Genomic DNA, 15,739 nt, shown 5'->3' with positions numbered 1-15,739 from the left:
GTTGTGATTACCCAAAGCATGGGCAACCCACACATATACACAGATAATCCGAAATAAACAAATATACTAAACAAAGAAAATAACAAATTCCAAAAAAAAAGGGTATGCACACGGGAAATAGAATTTATATTTCCAGCAAAACGTGGAAGAATGAGAAACCCGACACCACAGGTTTACATGCGCTCAGAAGTGGGCAAGCAGCTAGTCAAGCAGAGCAAACTTGCCACATAAGCGACACCGGGGTCTAACCACAAATGAATAGACAAAATTGATTGGACTGCAAGCAACGTAACCAAAATGTAAATCAAAGAAATCAAAACAAACAAAGCAAAGCGAAGCCAAGCAAAGCCAAACACCACAAAGCAGCACAAAGCAAAACAAAAAGCAAAACAAATCACGACAAAACAGCAGCGATGGAGCGTCACGACATGCAGCAGCACCACACTACAGTGTACTAATGCCTTGCTGTACATCTGAAACCCATAAGAATAAAATCGGCACGTACCTTTCAAACGAAGTGCGATCAATGCATTAAAAGTGAGCGCTACAAACCCATATGCGGAGGACGCCTCGTCCAGTCGTCAGAACAGCACCCCAACGCTACACCACATACACAACGAGTCGTATAACTTTTGATGTAATAAACTGTAATCAAACTATAAATATATACACATCTGCTTACCAGCCAGGAGGACAGCAGCCACACATGCGGTAATGTAACGAGGTAAAGGAGCTTTACCGTAGCGAAATCGAGCGGTCTTTTTTCAATGCAGCAAATATAATAGGCACCCGCCAAAACAGACACCAGCCTTTCCAAAGAGGGGTAAAACATTCAATGATATCACCCAAGCACAAGGATGAACAAGCTACGGTGAACGGTAAACGACCTACCCTCAACACCAGGCAGCAGAACACCAGTCCACAACGGAAGTTAACTGAACAATGACGCCACATCCTCCGACCGGAGCAACCCCTTTATATAGAGCTCGAAACCTACTAATGATGGGCGTGGCCTTAATTCCATTTCACCACAGTCAGTTATGCAGAAACTAATGCAGAACGAATGGGTAGTGCTGCCTGTGATGATGAGCAGAGAGGTCACCATCACGTGAGCGTTAGTTCACTGTACTAACGTATAAAGATGTGTAAGTGTAACTAAATGTACAAACTCTGTCAAAGAGTGTTTATTGACCCCTAAGGATGGTACGATCCATTAATTTTGGGCGGGAAATCAAGTGTGTATAAGTGCGGGTGAGACAAGGAAAGGGGGGGTTGGTTGAGTGTGGTAGTGGGGCAAAGAAAACCCCCCACACCAGCAAAATGTCTTTGTCGACGTCCAGGCTAGCATGATGCCTGGTTTTGCTACTCACAGCTTATGTTTTTTTCTTATGTTTGTTCAGTCAGTTTAAATTATTTATTTTATGTTTTCTTTCCTATATTCTTGTTGGGTAAAGTGTGTGGATTCACGTGTGCCAAGACCGCGGTCCAAATAAAAACACTTGGACTGAAACAAGTTTCTACCTTGTGCTGTGGTTTTTGGGTCATCTCCCAGGCCTCACGGCAGGAAGACTACTCTGATTGTCTGTAACAACCGACTATCCGACTAATCACGCCGGCGAAAATCCGACACTATAGAGGTCCAGTCAGTAATATTTCACCGCAAGGTTGCGAATTGCAACCAACCGCTCACTACACCCCTCCATTTCCAAAGACTACGGCAGCTGACAGAACATAGCAAATTACATGTGTGGCAGGAAGGGCATTTCTGTGTTTCATTATTGTAATTGATGGCCATTCTAGCCTATCATCTGTGCGCCTGGGCTTTAAAACAGCAACACATTTACCGTTGGTAAGGCGTCACGTTTGGAATCGCTGCGTCGTTAACGCGCTTCCGTCACTGCTTCCTGGAAACTGGATGCGAGCACCCGAACCGAGACTTTTGTCTCTTTTTGACGCTTTTGTCTACCGCTGCACAAGCTCGTTACGATTGTTATTCTTCACATGTACTGGATGTGGATACTGAAGAAGTCGTGAGAACCTAATCCATACCCTTTCTCAGTTGTGAGATATGGGGGGATTTTCTAGTCAGATTGTAAACTAAAAGTCTAAAACTAAAAGTCTTAAACCAAATCTAAAAGTCTAAATTTGAAACTAAAACTCCAAGTCGAAAATTTATTTGGTATATAGGATTGGGCATTTAATCATTTAGCCAGTTAGGATTGAGGATTTGGGGTTTTAGGATTGGGAATTTGAGGATTTAGGAGTGTATGCAAATTAGGAGGCGTGGTCCAAATACTGGAGGATGGGTTTGAAATGGTTGGTCCATCTCTGATGTAGATGGAGACACCTTATGTGCGAGTGTTATTTAGGTTTGTTTGAATCGAGTTTATATGTATGCGTGAAAAAGTGTACATGCCTGCATTACTAACATCATATGTATTGTTATGGATTTCAAATTAGTGCGCACATGTTTTTCATATGTGTTTGTTTGAACATCCAATACTGTATATGTGAGCAATGTATATGCACGCTTTTATATATGTATTCATAAGCGCAGTTTGATTTAAACCCTAAACGGTGCCTCATATCCTCGCTCCAACCGCTCACTCGCTCTGGTTTCATTACATGTGTCTTAGCACTGGGAGCTCCCTCTGCTGTCCATAAGGTGCCTCTGCGCACCAGCCATTTCAAACCCATCCTCCAGTATTTGGGCCACGATTTCTAATTTGCATACACTCCTCAATCCTCAAATGCCTGTCAAGTTGTGCGTGTTTTTGACCAACCACAGCTCTGCCCAAACTTGAAAAACTGCTTTATCCTTGATGAACGCAAAGGACAACTCAAAAGTGTTCACTTTATGATTATTTATTTCCATAAGGGTGGAACAGAATAGGTTGATAACCTATAAAATCCACAAACAAAAACCATGAATTAGTTACAAATATATCTCAATTTCACTTTCTCAAAATAAGCATAAATAAATGTTACTAAATCCTCAAACCCAACATTCATTTAGTCATTTAGATCAACCTAGGATCTTTACAAGTTAATAATTAACATATCAATATCATAATTAAACTTAATGATTCAACAATACACATGTTTAGAGTAACGTTACTGTCAAGTTTTATGTTCACATAAAGTATTCACTATTTAATTGAAATTGTATGTTACAAACAAACAAAAAAAACATATAGAAGAATGAATTCAACACATTTCAACACATTCAATCACATTCTGTCCTACCAGTTGCGTCTTTGGATTATCAGGAGCTGTGGTCATCAGCATCTCTTTTCAGGAATGAGTGAGAGCCAAGTAAGTTCTTTACCAAACATTTCAATGCCATGCACATGCACTGCTTGTGGGTGCACAGGTTAATATGGTCCCAAGAGCACTTCCTGGAAGTTGGTTTAAACAGCTCGGGTTGCATTGTTGCCCCCTGCAGTTTGGGAGTGCCCCGCGTGAATTTAGGCTTGAGTGCTCAGTATAGCTTGTAATCATGAATTGACACAACACCTCCCACTTGACCTCCTGGTTCTTCAACCCAAGGAGGTCACACAGTACTGTGATGTGTTGGATTTAGTTACTCTATTCTTGATCCTGTTGCTGCTGCTGCTCTTCAACTGGAAGCAAGACAACTATCCGTCTGACATCCCTGTGAAGAACTGTTGCAGGTATCTTGATTGAATGTTTTTTCATCTTTTTAGTGGACTTCACAGTTGCGACTGGGTAGCTGAGGAAGGATCGGAGATATACAACCCTCACAATTCCCTTCTTGTCAGTGTTAACGTCAATAACTCTGGAAAGCCTGAACTGACCTCTCAAGGCGTTCTGGTCAGCCATCCAGACGACATCTCCAATTGCCACATTCCTGTGAGCGGTGTGCCACTTGGTCCGGACAAACAGGTTTGGTCCGGCTAACTGACTCCATTTCCTCCAGAATCGGTCAACTTCTGTTTGGATGGTTCTTAATCTCTTGTGTGAGTAGCCTTCAAAGTCAAAGGTCCCTGGATCTCCTCTGGGTCCGGTTCTTCCGAGTAGAAGTGAATTTGGGCTAATGTATTCTACACAGTCCTCTCTGCTCTGAGTCCTGGCATCAATAGGCCGTTCATTGGCGAGGTTGGAAGCCATATAAAGGAAAGTTTGAAATTCACCCCATGTGAAGGCTCCATTACCTCCCAGATTGCGTAAAGCCCGCTTCACAGTCCGGATAGCAGCTTCAGCAGCTCCGTTTCTGTGAGGTGAGTGTGCTGGATGGATCCTCCAGCTCCATTCTGTGCCATGCTTGGAAACTTCGTTTTCAAGCTTTGATTTCTCCAATCGGTCCAGAAACATGTAGAGTTCTTTGAGGGCAGGTCTGGCTCCGACAAAGTTTTTCCCAGGATCCCCTCTAAGTGCCGTAAATCTTTGGTAGGCTAACAGGAAGCCTTCAGCTGACTGGTCGCTGACAAGGTCTGTGTGCATAGCTCTTGACACCATGCAGCAAAAGACAATTCCCCACACCTTAAGTTTCACCTTCTTTCTCACCTCATCCTGCACTTCATAAGGTCCAAATAAGTCCACTGTTGTGTACTCAAATGGATTGGCTGGTGTTATTATCTCCGATGGAAGGTCACTCATGATCTGTTGGCATCTTCGGGCCTTAAGTTTCCTGCATGTCACACAGTTATCAACGATCTTCTGAGCTAGTTTCCGGCCTCTTACCACCCATGCTTTCCTTCTCATCCGGAGGAGTGTGCCTGCGATATCTTCATGATTTGTCTTGTGGGCTTCTTGAGCTAGAAGAGTGGATACCCATGATGTGCAGGGCAAGATTGGTACTGCAGTTTTTTCTTCATAAAGATTTGGAATCTTCCTCCACAGAGCAAAAGTCCAGTGTTGTCCTCTTTGACCACAGCGAGCCTGCTGAGTGTGGTGTCTGGCAAGGTTACATCCTTTTGAGCCGCAAGGAAGAGATCCCTGAGTGCATGATGGTAAGTGTAGCTTCCTTGACTCTGGACTTGATCTCAAGAGCTGAAGGAATTTCCTTCTTCTTTGGCTTGCTTGTGGTGGTGGTCTTGACCAGCATTTCTTTCCACCTTGTGGCAGCTCTCCACACCCAGGCAATGACTCTTGTCAACCTGGTTAAACTGCTGAACTTACTGATGTTAAAGATCTTCCCCACTGAAGAACCAGAAGGTGGTCTCCGGACTTGGATTTGGTGCCCTCTTCCGCTAGGGCTGCCTTGCAGGTCTTTATTTTTGTCAGAGGTTGGAGATGTTGGTATTGTAGTGGCATGTGGAGCATGTTGGGTTTTTTTCCCACCTGCGCTCGGGTCAGTGCTGCTGTAAAACTTTTCCTTTGGAGCTTGTTTATACCTTCTTTGGCATCTGCAGCGACTTCTTTGGCTGACTTTGTCGGCCAATCCTCTACAGGTCGTTTCAGAAACTCCGGGCCATTTTGCCACACAGAGTTCTCTTTGAGGTCCTCTGGGGTTGCTCCTCTTGTCGTGAGGTCAGCAATGTTTTGCTCACCTGGAATCCATCTCCAGTCCTCAACTGATGTGGATTTCTGGATCTCTCCCACTCTGTTTGCAAAAAAGGTCTGGTACCCATAACTGTCCCTTTGGATTGCACCCAGCACAGTTTGACTATCTAGCAGATGTAGCCAACATTCTACTTGCATCCGACTGTGCTTTTCAATGTATTTCCTGAGTCTTGCAGCGAACACAGCACCACAGACCTCAGCCTTCACTGGTTCTCCCTTTTGGTCAAGTGGTGTAAGCTTGGCTTTGGACTCAAGTCGGACCAGGATGCCTTGCTCGGTCTCCCACCTGAAGTATGCCACAGCTCCATAACTCTGGTCGCTCCCATCTGAGAATGTTATTCCCCAGGGTTCTCCAATCCTTTTGACTGGTGTTAGGCTCCTATGGAAGGTAATTTGGTTGAGGCGTGTATATTCCTCAAACAGGTGGATTGCTTCTTCTCTCAGTTTCTCAGACAGAGGTGTGTCCCATGTGTCTCTTGTTAGAGTTTTGCCTCCAGTTTCTTGAAATGCTTTTCTGACTAAAATGGCTCCTTTCTGTTTGGCAGGTGTTGCAAGGCCTATTGGGTCATACAAACTAGCTACTTGGCTAAGCAGTTGTCTTCTAGTCAGTGGATTTGGAGTTTCCCTTCTCACTTCCTCTCCAACGAGATTTTGACTGATCCTCATCTTCTTTTTTCTCTTTGAGAAGTTTATCAAGGTCATGAGGTACAGTTTGTCTGATTCGACTAAATAACCAACTCCAAGGGCTTTGTTGTCTCCTTCTCTCAGTTGGTTGGGGAGGATGAAGACTTCATCTGACGATGCTGGATGTTCTGATGTAGATGTTTGCCTCCCACTTTGGCCTGATCGGACCCACGGCTTGAGGAAGAATCCACCTGCCTTCAGAATTTCTTCGACTTTTTTGGTGGTTCCGTCTAGCTTTTCCAGGTCATTATGGGATGTCAGGATGTCATCTACATAGGAATCCTCTTCAAGGACTCTCCGTTCCTCTTTCAGATGAGTGAACATGGGCAACTTCGCTGTCTCTCTCATGGCTAGTTGTGCGATGCACCCTGCTGGTCTATCGCCAATGTTGACCCTGGTGATGGCATATTCCTCAATTTCTCCATCTTCACTGTCTCTCCAGAGAAATCTATGGAGGTGCATCTCCAGGTCTTCAAGCCACACAGAATTGTACATCTTTTTTATGTCGCCGAGAGCAGCATGGATTCCTCTCCTGAACCTTAGCAGTACTGCTCGAATGGGATTTAGTACATCGGGCCCTTTCAGGAGAAGGTCATTCATGCTGCTTCCTCTAAACCTCTGGCTGCTGTTCCATACCAGTCGGACAGGTGTTGTTACAGAGTGTGGGTTTGGTGCTATCAAGTGACTGACATACCAAACTGGACCTTTCCAGTCGGTAATGGTCTTTTGAGTGAGTTTCTTTGCTGCCTTCCTTTCCACCATCTCATGGACTTGAGTTGTGTATGCTGCACGCCAATCTGGTTCTCTCTTGAGTTGTTTCTCCGTCCTCAGAAATGTGGCTTCCACTGCGCTTCTGTTGTTGGGCAGGGAACTTGGATCTTCAATCCAAGGGTATTTTGTGACCCAGTGAGGCTCCTGACTATGCGCATCTGACTCCACATAACTGAGACCTTGCCTGATTATCTCAAGCTCTCTTTCTTCACTAAGAGTCATGTCTTTGCCTCCTGGTTGACAGTTACCACACCGACATCCTCCACACATGGGTTCGCAGGCCGCACCAATGCTGTCCCACTTCCACCAGTCCAAGAACTCTCTGCCAATAACAGTGGTTTTGGTTTCAGCTCTAGATTCTTGCATCTCAGCAATTTCTTGATACTTTACTGCTGTGATTCTCATTGATCGTGCAAAATGAGTTTCAGAATTGTGCAGGGCCATGTCCACTACTTCACAGAGGTCTGGATGTGCTCCACCAACGGTCTTTCCTAAAGGGCTTTCCCACAGGACAAGATCTCCTACTACCTTTACTCTCTGCGGAGCAAGTCTTCCTTCACGGTGGCTTATGAGAAGCTCAACATGTTCTGGTCTGTGAAGATCTTCCAGGTTGGTATCGGGGAAGAACTTCTTGAGTTGGTGTGCTTTGATTACTCTGTGAACTTTTGCAATTTCATCCAACCCGTAACAGATCAGCTCATGAGCTCTCTCCGTGCCTCTTGGGGTCTTGACTCTTACCTAGAGTAAGTATCTTTTGGTCTTTACCTTCATGGCCATGCCTCCAACTCCATGGACGACGAGCGTGATCCTTTCACTTCGAAGCTTCAGTCTCCTGGCAGCTATGTGAGTGATGTAGTTGGTGTCTGATGCTAAGTCAATGAGAGTTCCAATTTTCTGCCCTGCGTTAGTGGTTACTTCGAGAAGCATAAGAATAACTGGTAATTCACGTGTGCTTGAGTCCATCATTCCAGGAAGGCTTCTTCCAGTGCAGTGTGATTTTGCAGCCATGTTGGTGAAAGCTTTCCTGAATTTTTCTGCCATGTCCGGGGTAAGATCACATATTAATCTCTCTTGCTCCTCTGTGAATGTTTGCCTCCTGGTGCTGGGTTTTTCCACTTTCACATATTCTTTCCCCTTGACCCCTCCTTTAAGGCAGAGGAAGAAATGGTGATTCGAGGAGCTTCCTCTTCTGCAGTCTCTGTTTCTGCACAGGTAAGTGTCCGTACATTCATCATCCTCTCCATGACATCTGAGGCATCTTCTGCATGCTCCCAGTCTTTCGACAGCATTCAGCTTCTCACCAGGCTTTAGTTCTTTGAACTGCTTACAAAAGAAGATCTTCTCACGGTGCTTTTCATCTCCACACACAACACATCCTCCTTTTCTCGTGGACCTTGTGGAGGCATACCGCTTCTCCGGGTACGTAGCTTTCTTTTCAGGTTTGTCACTTACACCCAACTGGTCTAGTTTCTCTAGAATGTCCTCTTGTGTCTTTAAGAATTCTAGAAGGCTGTCGAAGTGATTGTCAGGTGTTACTCCATTTCTGGGATTGACCATGAATGTCAGCCAGTCCCTCTTCATGTTATCCGGCAGCTTGCTCTCTATGGATCTGATGACAAGGGGATTTTTTATGGCTCCGCTGCTTTCGAGCTCCATGAGGTCATTCAGGGCCTTTTCCACAGCTTGAATTAGGTCAATTACCTTCCTTGGTTGGTGTGACTTTAAAGGAGGGATCCTCTCCAGGTCCTCAATTATCTCCAAGGCAATTGTTGGCTTGTTTCCATACCTGTTTTGGAGTACTCTAAATATGTCTTCAGAATTGATATATGTTGACAGGCGAAGGTCTCTACATATTCTCTCGTCCACACTGTCAAGGAGTTGAAACTTCTTCACTTCCACCGAACCAGTCGGCTCTCCCTGCTTTTGCAGACTCTCCCAGTCTTTCCTCCATCTGTGGAAATTCCTCCTAAACCCAGTGAATTTAGGTAGACTGGTTGGCTTTATTCTCACCACTGGTTGTGGAACTGCTATTTGTTGAGGTTCTGTAAGTCTTCTTTCCTCTTCTGCAATTTTCTGTGCGGTGAGGAATCCTGCTCTTTTGGCCTCGAGGTTACTGCCGAATATTTTCAGATCTTTTACTCTGCCTTTCAGGTCTGCGGTCTCATCGTGTGGGATCCATTTTTCCCAGTCTTTCAGGCTTTCACTTACATCATGGATTAGCTTCCTCGCTCTTTCCAGCTGTAGTTCATAGCCGTCTCTGTTGATAGCAGTGACGGGGATTTCCTTGGCTCCGTCACAGGCTTTCTCCGCTTCTTGAATTGCAAAGTCTACCTCCTCTCCACCATATCTTGGCCAGAGGTTGAATTGGACTGCCTCACGGATGTCCTCCAGTTTCATGTCGCACTCTTCAATTGTCCTTTCAAGATCAGCCTGCTGGTGCTTGTCGAGCTTGACCTCTTCATCTTCCTTAGTTCCCGCTTCAGCTAGTAGGCCAGCCGCGTAGTCATCATTTGCATCACTAACATTCCTCGCCAGGGAACTGAGCTTGCTGAACTCCTCTTGTAGTTCATGCTTAATCATACCAGCTGCAGCTTTGCTCAGGTAGTTTGCTTGCTTGGTGAAAGCAGATTTAGCTAAGGTCTGCTCTTGCTTCAGTTGCTTGACTATTTTCCCAAGAGTTTCCTTTGCCATGGTGAAGAGTTTACCCAAGAGTTTCCTTTGCCATGGTGAAGAGTTTACAGTCAATTCTTCCTTTGCGTCGACAGCTTGACTTCAGGCCTTTGATCCTTGTTCTCACTGCCGCGCTGGTTATCAACTGTCAAGTTGTGTGTGTTTTTGACCAACCACAGCTCTGCCCAAACTTGAAAAACTGCTTTATCCTTGATGAACGCAAAGGACAACTCAAAAGTGTTCACTTTATGATTATTTATTTCCATAAGGGTGGAACAGAATAGGTTGATAACCTATAAAATCCAAAAACAAAAACCATGAATTAGTTACAAATATATCTCAATTTCACTTTCTCAAAATAAGCATAAATAAATGTTACTAAATCCTCAAACCCAACATTCATTTAGTCATTTAGATCAACCTAGGATCTTTACAAGTTAATAATTAACATATCAATATCATAATTAAACTTATTTAATGATTCAACAATACACATGTTTAGAGTAACGTTACTGTCAAGTTTTATGTTCACATAAAGTATTCACTATTTAATTGAAATTGTATGTTACAAACAAACAAAAAAAACATATAGAAGAATGAATTCAACACATTTCAACACATTCAATCACATTCTGTCCTACCAGTTGCGTCTTTGGATTATCAGGAGCTGTGGTCATCAGCATCTCTTTTCAGGAATGAGTGAGAGCCAAGTAAGTTCTTTACCAAACATTTCAATGCCATGCACATGCACTGCTTGTGGGTGCACAGGTTAATATGGTCCCAAGAGCACTTCCTGGAAGTTGGTTTAAACAGCTCGGGTTGCATTGTTGCCCCCTGCAGTTTGGGAGTGCCCTGTGTGAATTTAGGCTTGAGTGCTCAGTATAGCTTGTAATCATGAATTGACACAACAATGCCCAATCCTCAAATTCCCTATGCTAAATCCACAAAACCTCAAACCTAAATGGCTAAATGCCCAACCCTCAATCCTCAAATTCCCAATCCTAAATCCCCAAATCCTCAACCCTAAATCCCCAAATCCTCAATCATAAATGGCTAAATGATTAAATGCCCAATCCTACATACAAAATGCCTTATCCTAAATACCAAATGCCCAATTCTAAATACCAAATTAATTGTCGACTTGGACTTTTAGTTTAAAATGTAGACTTTTAGTTTTGTTTACAATCTGACTAGTTATCCCTCCATAGTGAGAACCTGAGTTCCCCTCCAGAGAAAGCTACGTTTCATTTTCCTCGACGATCTGTCCGTAAAGGGCTATAACTGTATTCCAGTCGTGATACTGTTTCAATGGTTAACTGTCAACTGATTCAATTGCGATTCGGATTCTAGCATTTTGTTTTGTATAGTTTTCGTTGGACTGCTATTAGCTACAAAGATTTGTGCTAAAATCTAAACCGCAATCTTTGCTCTTCTCCCATTCCAATTTGTCTTGCTTTTTCATTTGTATTTAATTTTGTTTCTAAAGTTAAATGATCTCTTCTCTAATTATCTTTTTGAAATAAGTTTATTTTTTTAACCCTATTTTGTTTCAAATTGCTTAACTGGTTTGTTTGATTTAATAATTTTGTCTGGAGTTTGCTTTGTTTCTTTTATTGATTTCTTCATATATTTTGTCGCCATTGACATTCGGGTTTAGTTTCAACCAACAGTTTATTTCAATTTATTAGTTATAATATTATATTGGTTATTTAGATTTTAGTTTGAGCCTGAATGATCCTCCCATCTATCAAAGGGGTTTTCTGTATTTGATGTATCTCCTTTGTGTGTGTGTTAGCAGGGCCTGAGCACCAGGGGCAGAGGATTCTTATTGGGGTGATGGTATCTTTCTCACCGTTTGCAGTGCTTGGTATTAACACCTGAGTGTGTTTGTGTGTGCGCACAGTGAAGTGCAGTGGTCCTGCATCTGCGGGTGGCGCGCCACGACTCTCTGCCTCTGTGCCTCTCGTCCCTGCCTGGACCTGGTTCTTACACTTGTAGGGGTTCATTGAATCTGAGCAAAGTCCCGCATATCCTTCTTAAACTCTTCTCTTTTAAATATTGTCAATAAAATATATTTTTGTACGATGACCCATGTCTCTGACACAAATGAGTGATACGAACCTGTGTATGCCTTTCGTTGGGGTTTATTCTTAATCTTTGGGTGGAATTCCCAGATTGGCGTAGTCGGAGTGTGAATGGTACAATCTAATCAATTGTAATACTTTAAGAAACCCCCTTACTTGCTTCGTGTCCCCCACCACACATACAAGGGTACCCGCTGTGTACATAGAAAAAATAGCTCATTCTAAAGAAATAAAAACACAACTCTTCATTATGTAATGTCTTTATTCATCTCTGAACACATAGCTATGTATATTATATTGCATTTCTGTCAATAGATCATCCCAAAACTGACACACTAGACCTTTAACACTGTTTTCAATACTGATAACTTATAAGGAAGAAAGATTAACTAATCAGTAGGTAACAACATCCTGATGTTTGAGGTAAGTAACAATGATTCAGAGGGCGAAGCTTCTGGGTGACATTCACCCATAGCAAATGTGCTTAACCAGCATTCGTTTTGGGGGAATTAAAGTGTAATATAGGTTAGTGAAATACATCGTATTGATAAAACTATATTAACATGTAACAGGTGCTATAATACAAAAACATTGTCATGACCTGCAGGGTTTAAATACAAACGTGACTGTGGTTCCTTCAGGCATGGCTGTGTCCCGTTTTATGAAGTGTCACAGTGATTTAATTATGTTCCGAGCATGGATTTACTTTATAATACGTAAGGATTTGAACATTAACTGGTACTACAGTTGTGTCATCACTTTAAGAGTGCAGATGCGATTGAGCCACAAAACAGCACGTCAGCTGTTGAAGATCAAATGGTCTATTGGTGAAAGCACTAGCATTAGCTAATGCTAAACCCCTTGTTCTGAAGATCTTAAAGACCTAGGTGGCTTGTAGAACTGAAGAAGCCCAGATAGATAGGCCAAGGCTAGTCCATTAAGACCATTATAGACAAAAATAACAAGTTTAAAATATATTCTAGCTTGGATTAATAACCAATTTAAAGAAGCCAGTACAGCAGAAATGTGGTTGTACTTGCGGGTCCCCACCAGAAATCTAGAAAATGTTTGCACTAGTTGCAGCCGTTTTATAGCTGTTTGGCATACACCCACATATCGAGAGTTACAATAATCAAGTCGAAAAAACACAAAGACATGAATCAGCTTCTCCAAATCTTTGAAGGATAAAAATGCTTTGACCTTAGTCAATAATCTTAAATGAAAAAAAGCAGATTTTACAACCAAATTTATCTGTTTGTCAAACGTCAACTCACTGTCCAATAAAACCCCCAAATTTCTGACCACTGGTTAACGGAAGGGGTTCAGCTCACCTAGATTGATCACGTCATGCATGGCTGGCCCTCCAAACCAAACAAGCTCAGTTTTAATTGCCATCCAGCCTTTAACCTCGTTTAAGCAAAGCATAAGGGAGTCCAGCGATGTCTCATTGCTTTGCACAGGCAAATACATTTGTGTTTCATCTGCCTAAAAGTGGAAAGAAATCCTGTGTTTGCAAAAGATTGACCCTAATGGTAACATGTATATGGCAAATAGCATAGGAGCAAGAATGGATCCTTGAGGGACTCCACAAGTCAACATAGCAGAGAAGGAAAAGGTCCGACCTAGATTAACAGAAAAACTCCTATTCATAAGGAAAGATCTAAACCAATTTAGAGCAGTGCCATGGATGCCTGCCACTTTCTCCAGGTGTAAAACTAGGATCTCACCTCAAATTTATCAAAAGCTGCAGTGAGATCTAAAAGCATTAGAACCACTGAGTGACCTCAATCATTTAATAAAAATATATAATTTAAAACTTGTAACAAGGCAGACTGTGTACTATGATTGGCTTTAAAACCTGACTGAAATACTTCAAGCACATTATTTTGGTCCAACATGCTCTGTAGTTGATTTAGAACAATCTTCTCAACAACCTTGGATTAAAATGGCAACTTTGATATCGGTTGTAAATTCGACAGAACAGACTGATCTAAATTTAGCTTTTTAAGGAGAGGTTGGACTACAGTGTGTTTCAGGGGCAATGGCACCTACAAGTGACGAGACTACTGTTAATAATAGATAAGACACTAGGGCCAATGATGTCAAAGGCTTTTTTTGTAAAGCCACGATGGAATTTTATCACCAATACAGTTTGAAGGTTTCATCCGACCTACAATCTCGGCCAATAGGACGAGAGAAATTTATTCAAAATGTGTAAATGAAGCAGAACACAGAGTGTGGTGTTAACAACTCAAGGTTATGGTCATAATCTCAGATCTAATTGCTTGAATAAAAAATTCTCACATTAAACCAATCACAGGAGGGTTTATTGCTGAATTAATAGTGCTAAATAAAATCCTGAGCTTGCAGTTATTTCGAACAGAAGACATTAACTGAACTTTGAAAAACCGAAAGAGACTCCTTCAAAATCTCTAAAGACACCTGGAGACCATGTTTTTTCCACCTGCGCTCCACCTTTCTGCACACTAATGATTTTAGATCATCTAAAGAAAGTTCCGCTCCATTTTCCGTGCTCCATTTTCTAAACATTGAATCAATAATAACTGGCGAAAGAGTAGGGTCCTTACAATCAAAACAAATTAAAAATTAAAGTGAGTATGTCTGTCTGAAAAGATGAGTTTTTAATTGAGTTTTGAAAATGGTTATGGACATGGAGTGTTGAATGTAGTGGGGCATAGAGTTCCAGAGATATGGGGCTGAATAACTGAAAGCTCTAAACCCCATTGTAACCAGGCAAGCATGTGGGACGATGAGCTGAATGGAGGAAGAGGACCTTAGAGAACGGGGGGGGTATCTTGCTATGGAGGAGCTCAGTGAGATATGTAGGGGCAAGATTGTTGATGGCTTTAAATGTAAGGAGGAGATTTTTATAAATGATGCGATATTTGAGGGGAAGCCAATGATGTTGCTGCAGGACAGGTGTTATGTGACTGATGAAGGGGGTTCTGGTAATGATACGGGCAGCAGAGTTATGTACTAGTTGTAATTTATGGATGGATTTGGCAGGTAGACCATAGAGGAGAGAGTTTGGCTGTAGTCTAGGCGGGAAGTGACCAGGGTGTGAACCAGAATTTCAGCACTTTTGGGGGAGAGAGATGAGGGTATGTGTAACCCTTATTACGAGGTAGTAGTAATAATGCACAGATTTAGGAGTCTAACGTAGTCTGAGATTTTCATTAATACGAATTTGGACCAGAATCAGAAGACGCTAAATTGTTAAGAGCCTGAGAATTGAATGCCAATAAACGGAATACCACACCAAAATGACGTTTTTGCATTACCTGTATTACATACACAGGGCTGGTACATACATAGCAGAAAACATTTATGAAAAATAACAAACTAAAATAATAAAGTGCGCACATAAACAAAACCCTTTTTTCCAGTTTCTTTGAGCTCAGTTCGTTCTTGGTTCCACTTGCCTTTGTTGACAAGAGTTCAGTATTTACCGTTGGGGCCCTTTTTTTCAGTTTGTGTTAGTGTTCGTCCTACTCCCATGAAGATGAAGAAGATGACCCTGGCAATCCGTTTAAAGGTAGAGTCACAAACACGGTTGGCTCGCCACCCAGCCACCTAGACTGGGAATCTCTGGGGAAACGTCTGGAACGTGTGGATCTCTGCACGATGTTTCCAACTCGTTCCCAAAACCCAAGTTATAAATAAGGCCAAATCATTTCTCTCATTACCACATAAATGGACTGCTACAGGCTACTTCAAAATAAGATGAGATCATATTTCAGTTTCTATAATGCAATACAAAATTCTCTCTCTATAGTATCAAACATTGCATCCTATATTAAAACACACATTTCTAATTCAAGTTTCATGAAACCTTACTTACATTAACAGTACGAAGAATAATACTGCATGAATTGCATGTAAACATTGATCAACTTGCATCACTTTAAATTAGAGGCATTAAGGTGTAAGCGTGCTTATTTATCAGTGGAATAAACAGTGGAAAGAATGCACTATAATATACC

The sequence above is a fragment of the Barbatula barbatula genome, assembly GCF_947034865.1.
Source record: "Barbatula barbatula genome assembly, chromosome: 18".
NCBI lineage: Eukaryota > Metazoa > Chordata > Actinopteri > Cypriniformes > Nemacheilidae > Barbatula > Barbatula barbatula.
The sequence above is the reverse complement of the archived record's forward strand: the minus strand, read 5'-3'. Positions refer to the sequence as shown.